The following is a 7,020-nucleotide window of genomic DNA, read 5'->3' on the forward strand; positions in this document are numbered from 1 at the left end:
TTAGAATTCTGTTTTCATAAGTTTTTCTTTTCTTGTATAACATTCTTGTTAATTCTTTTTGTTGCGATTCTAATTCTGCATTCTTAATTTCTAACATTCTAGCCTAATCTCTATTTTTCTTTTGATCTAGTTTCTTTCTTCTGTTTTATGTTGAGCATATATATCTTGCAATCTTGTTCTTATGTATGCGAAGGTCTAACTTTGTAGGAGAACTTCTTCCTCTAGACCCTGAAATTGACAGAACATTTCATAGAAGAAGAGCTTCGCAAAGACAACAAACAAAACAAGAACATTCAAGCATGGTAAATAGACCAGTAAAGGATTATGCAGCACCTTATGCTAGAGGGTTTAGATATAGCATTTCACGACCTTCAGTCGAAGCAAATAATTTTGAGATCAAACCTGCTATTATTTCTATGGTGTAACAAAATTAGTTTGGTGGAGGATTGCATGAAGACCCGAATCAACACTTGGAGGTCTTCTATGAGATATGCGACATAATGAAAATGAATGATGTTCCTTCTGAAGCGATGCACTTATTATTGTTTGGGTTTTCTTTAAGAGATAGAGCTAAGCAATGGTTGAACTCTTTAGCTCCAAATAGCATCACCACATGGGAACAATGTGAGTAACAATTTCTTGACAAATTTTATCCACCTAGTAAAACAGCTCATATGAGGAATCTCATTGCAAGTTTCAAACAAGCTAACTCAGAATCTTTATTTGAAGCTTGGGATAGATATAATAGTATGCTCAAACAATGGCCACATCATGGTTTGGAGAAGTGGTTATTGTTGCACACATTCTATAATGACATCAATTATCATACCAAGGTGCCCCTTGATTCAACTACTGGAGGGGGACTCATGAATAAAAGCCTAGATGAAGCCGAGGAAATAATTGAAAGTGTAGCATAAAATCATCATCAATGGACAAATGAGAGAAGTGGTGGCTATTCTTATTCAAACCTAACTAAAGCATTAGGGAAATTTGATGTTGATACAGTCACTTTAATGTCTACAAAGTTGGATGCTCTTACAAAGAAATTAGAAAGCATGGGGACTAATTCAAATACGGTTAATGTCATTATAACTACTTGTGAAGTATGTGGAAGTTCTGATCATTCTAGTGACTCATGTCATTTAGGAGCTATTTTTGCACAAATCAATCAATTAGAGCAATGAGATGCAATCATGAGTTTCAACCAAAGGCAGAACAACCCATACTCAAATACATACAACCCTTGGTGAAAAAGTCATCCTAATTTTTCTTATAGAAATAATCAAGAGCAAGGATCGACCACCTTTGGGGGCAAGACCTAATTTTCAGTCTGGGCAGTAGAATTTTCAATAATAATCTTCTCAAGGCTATCAATTTTCTAAAATTAAAAAGCATCAAAACGAAATGAAGCAAGACATTTTGAAGTTGACTCAGAGAATGAATAATTCTAAAAGCATCAAAAGATCCAAATTGCCCAGCTAGCCTCATCATCTTCAAGAGCACCAGGATAATTTCCTGCAAAACCTGATGTAAATCCAATAGAGCATTGCAATCGCATTGAACTTAGGAGCGGATGAACCTTGGGAGATTCTCAAGTGACTGCTCCAAAAGGAATGAAAGCTGAAGAAGAGCTCTCTCCTCCAACACTTGAACCAAATCAGATTCAAGAAAATGAGGAGAGTACCATTAAGGTTGAAGAGACTCTTCCACTTAATCCACATAGCCAAGTAATCCCTTTTCCTCAAAGATTAGTGATGCTAAAGAAGGATGAAGAGTTTGGCAAATTTTTGGAGAAAGTCAAAGGAATTTGTGTTGAAGTACCTCTTATTGATGCGATATTACAAATGCCCAAGTTTGCCAAATTCTTGAAGGACGTCATGTCAAATAAAATAAGAAGAGGAGACATAGAGACCATAACACTTACGGAGGAATGTAGTGCTCTTTTTGAGAAGAACACTTCCCCAAAATTGAAGGATCCAGGAAGATTTTATATTCCTTGCAACATAGGGGCTGAATTTATTGAGAAAGCTTTTTGTGATTTGGGGACAAGTGTTAGTCTCATTTCTGATTCTATTTGTAATAAATTAAGTCTCAAAAACTTCAAACTTACTACTATGGCACTGCAACTAGCTGACCATTCCTGCAAGTATCCTATGGGGTATTGTTGAAGATGTGCTGGTAGAGGTAGGTGGGAGTATAATTCCCACTGATTTTGTAGTACTTGACATGGAAGAGGATCCCAAAATTCCTATCATATTGGGAAGACCTTTCCTAGCTACAGCTGGAGCTGTTATTGATGTTAAAAACCATAAGCTTTCTTTGATAATTGATAAGGAAAGGTTGGAATATGATATGTCTAATGCCTCTAACCATGTCTCTTCTCTTTTAAATGCTTGTAGTAGGGCAAGCATTTACAAACTTGAGGAATGGAATTTCCATCCTCATGGGAGGCCACCAAATGAAGAGAACAATGTGGTGGAAAATGTTGGGAGAAGGTCTCCCAACAAAAATGAAAAATATGTCTGCCCTCCTAGGGCAAGAAAAAGAGAAGAGTGATTAGATTGGTTGAGCTAAAGACCTTAAACAAGCGCTTCTTGGGAGGCAACCCAAGGGTTCTTTTAGTTAGTGCATTTTATGTTTCTATTTTTCATTAGTAGTATTTTTACTCTATTTTCACTTTGGTTTTCAGGTTAAATTTCATTTCCATGAGCTGGCCATGACTTCTTCATGGGCATGGAAGTGTTGGAGAAGCAAGACAGGAGATAAACTATCTTTTGGAGCAAAACAGAGCTTGGTCGTGTGCCACACATGGCCAGTTTCATCTTGCATAGAAAGCTCATGGGCTGGGAGAGACTGACAGAGATCACTAGGAGCTACTGGTGGCTCCTACACAGGACATTGAGGCATGCGGAGGGTGCGACGGGTATGGACACAGATCAGGAGGGTGAGACGAGCATCATAGACACAGATGATGGGTGATACTGGTTGATGCCTCAGCTCAGTGAACAGTACCGAGGATGAGCACACAACTAGCATGCGTAGCAGATTATGCGAGAGTTGGTACACGAGTGAGCACATGTACACGATCATGGTTCCTTTTCCAGATCTGACAGTTCGTCAGACATGACATAAGGGGCTCCATGATCATTTTGTATGATTGTGCATTTTGATGATATATATTTACCTTTTCATCAAAAAAAAAAATTGTAGAGAAGGGGGATGTTAGGGTCGTGTCTACATGACACGGCTGTGTGAGGCATCCCGAGAAGAAAAAGGACTTGGTCGTGTCCCAGACACGACCGTGTGATAATTCCAGAGGAGAAAAGGTTCTCGGCCGTGTATCAAACATGGTTGTGTGAAGATCCGAGAGCAACAACTGCACTGGTCGTGCCATCCAGTACAACCGTGCAAGGCTTCCCGAGGAGGAGAAGGAAGAGGTCGTGTTTCACACACGGCTGTGCGAGCTGAACCGACAAGGAGATGTTTGTGGATGTGCCAATTGACATGGCCGTGTGAACCAACCCGAGAGGGAGAAGGGAGAGGCCGTGTAGATCTACACGACCCGTGTGGAGTGGAGCTGTTCAAGCCATGTCCCCTATACACGGCCGGATCCAAGCCGTGTCCGCCACACACCCCCTTCACCTCCACACCTTTTTCTCTCCCAAACTCCTCTCTTCTTCAATCTTTCTTCCAAATCTTCTCAGATCTAGATCTCAAATTCTTTCTTCTTCACAAATTTTATCAAGATCTAGATTCTTCTCCTCTCTAGCATCCAAGATCTCAAACTCCTTACCCAAAGCTCTTGTTCTTCAAGACCTCATCCTTCAAGATCTAACTTCTCCAACCAAGAACAGTACCTCCCCCACTTAATCTTGATAATATGTCTAATATTTTGAAGAGATTATGCAAGGGAAGCGGTGGATCTAGTGGAGGGAAAGAGCCAACAAAGGACAAAGGAAAACAACCAATGAAGGGCAAAGGAAAGAGGAAATCACGCGACGAAGGTAATGACAATGAATTCAATATCATTTTTAGAAATGAAGATCAAAAGACTAGATTTGCAATTCTTGTCAATAGAAAGATTGTGTGTACAAGATATATGGACCCAATCGTTTTAGACATGCTAGGAATTAGAGAAGATGTGGATTGGATGATTAGGTTCCTAGATTGGAGTGATATATTATACTTACATCAACCTACATATCCTCGTATTATATTGGAGTTTCTAAGCTCATTAGATGTCCACTTTGCCAATGAAGATGATTATGTTGGCAAAATAACATTTAGGCTAATAAACCAAGAATTTTAGTGGACATTTAATGATTTCAATAATTGTTTTGGATTGTCTACCGGTTACTCTCGTAGGTTTGATTCTAGGTTTAATTGGAATCATTTTTGGAACTTGATCACTAGATTAGAACAACCTTATGAGCCCTCTAGAGCTAAAGCTTCTCACATGCAAACCCCCATTTTTAGATACTTACATCGAGTCATGAGTAAAACCATTTTTGATAGGGGGGAGAGTGATGGAGTTGTTAAAAAGTAGAGCTTTATTCTTTATGGGCTATGCTATATAAGGTTGATTTTGATTCGGGTTTTCATTTTCTTCAATCCTTGGTGAGAGTCGAGAGGGCATCTTCAGGATCTATTGTTTTTGGTGGTATGATTACTCAAATAGCTTGTAATTTGGAGCTTGATTTAGATGGGTTGGAAGTCATCCTTGGTAATGACATGATAGACATTGATGCATGTCTTGCCATGAAAATGCTTGTTCATGATGAGAATGGTTTTTCATTTTCGAAGAGGAATGATTTTCCTTTACCTCTTCCTTGTCCCGAACGAACTTCCGTTCGCAACCCTGCTAATTGGGTAATCATTGATTCAGACCCCAAGAACGTTCCTTCCATATTCGGAGATACAGAGCCACACATTGAGCCCTCGTCATCTGGACACCCGCAGCCCTCCGGTCATCCGGATCCTTCTAGGCATTCTTTTGCCTATGGTACGGGTTCCTCCAGATTTGACTTTTCAGATTTTCGTGCATCTCTAGAATCACTTCATGAGAAGCAAAATGCCCAACGAATAATGTTGGAAGGCTGCTTCTCTTTATCAGATGATCAGTTTAGAGAAGTACGAAATCATTTTCAGTTTACGAGGAATTTTTAAGGTCAAGTGGCTGTATTTGTTCAGGACTATGATATTGATCAAGCTAGAATGAGAGATTTTATATAGGGCATGAGTGTTACTAGCCAACAAATAGACGCTCTGTATGAATATCATAGATTCATGGGTGAAATGCTTGGTTTTCCTAGTTTTCCTATTGAAGAACGACATAGGCCTTCCTTTCCTCATCCACCTCCTCCTCCACTATATTGATTTCATCGGGACGATCAAAAGTTTAAGTCTAGGGGGGGGGGGGTGGTCTTAAAACCTGAATTTTTTTTGCATTTGTTCTGTTTTGTTCTGTAATTTTTGTTTTGTTCTGCATTTGTTTGTGTTTTGCTTGGATTAGTTTGATAGTCACTTGACTGTCTTTTAAAAGCTCTGTGACATACATCTTGAGAACATCAAACTTCACTTATATGCTTTCTTGTCTTCAAGTGAAAATGTTAGAACATTTATTATCTAGATTCATGATGTTGCAAATGATGCTAGTAGTATGCTTAATGTACCTCTTTTCTCTATCTTGGGTAGCATGAAATAAGATAAGTATCATATGGAAATGAGTTTTAGATTTGGCTTGACCTTAAGGGTCTTACCTTCACTTCACTATACTTGATGCTTGGATTGTTGATATCATTGAAATAGCCATGATTCATCTTGTTTGTTTAGAACTTGGTTTCCATGGTGATTTCTCAAACTTCATTTTAGTTACTGGATGAGGCTCAAATCATGTAAACTCATTTGAAAAAAAAATCAAAATATCCTAACATTTGTGCTAAAAGTACATTTGTAAATAAGATTTGCACAATGTAAATTCTTATGAAAAAAAAGAGAGAAAAGTGAAAAGTGGAAAAGAAAAAAAAAAGTGAATAAGGGATATAAAAAACAGTTGTCGTGAGTGGAATCTAGCAAGTCACCCCTTTGAGACCGAGTTAGGTTACTAGGGAAATGATTGCTTAGCTTCTCTTGAGATTGAGCACGCCTTTGAGACCTTGGGTTGATTGAGAAATATGAACCAAGAGTGTGGCATGTAAGTGCCTATCACCGGTTACGTGCCTATCACTGGAAACATTAGGAACTCAAATTTGATGACGACTTGACTAGGACGAAAATTGAAACTAGAAGGGTTTTGAGTTACTTATTGCACTGTGCACAAGATACTTATGTTTGAGCCATTTTTGACTTGTTCCCATGATCATGCTTGTTAGTGAAACTTTTTGATAGAGTTAGGAAAATGTATTAGGGATATGAGTGTGTTGTAGAACATATGAATTTAGATTGTAGCATTTTGTTTGAGGATAAGCAAAGGTTTAAGTCTGGGGTGTGATGTGCGTAGATTGTATACACTTATTTAGCATGTTTTGACGCACATTCACATACTTTGCACATGTTTTATCTATGCATTTTCGTACTTCCAGGTTTGCTTTTAGCATATTACTCTTTTTGTTCGGAAATATGCTTTTGTGCATTTTTTGTATACAGGAGTCGATTTTGGAGAAGAAATGATGTCTGAGGCAAGCAGACCAAAGGAGGAAGGTGCCATCCTTGTGTGCCACACGACCCTGCCATGGGGGGTTGCCCAGGCCGTGTGGGTTCACTACCCGTGTGGCTGTAGTAGGAAAGGGAGTGGCCATGGCCATGTGAGCATCACATGGTCGTGTCAAGTTTTGAAGCTAACAGGAGCCAGGCCGTGTACACCACATGGCCTTGCAAGCCCTCCAGTGCTGAGGCAGTGCACGACCATGTAGATCTACACGGCCGTGCAAGGGGGCAGTGGCAGAGCAAGTCATGGTTGTATCCCACACACGGTTGTGTGAGACAGGCAGAGAAGGGAGTGGCACAGGCCGTGTGAGCTTC

General features: G+C 39.4%; 1 pseudogene; it reads right to left on the bottom strand.

Moving 5' to 3' along the window:
• Window positions 1-680: 680 nt before the first annotated feature.
• On the bottom strand, window positions 681-778 carry LOC122028410 (annotated as a pseudogene).
• Between the last annotated feature and the right edge of the window lie 6,242 nt (window positions 779-7,020).

This window comes from Zingiber officinale, chromosome 10A (genome assembly GCF_018446385.1).
Source record: "Zingiber officinale cultivar Zhangliang chromosome 10A, Zo_v1.1, whole genome shotgun sequence".
Classification (NCBI taxonomy): domain Eukaryota; kingdom Viridiplantae; phylum Streptophyta; class Magnoliopsida; order Zingiberales; family Zingiberaceae; genus Zingiber; species Zingiber officinale.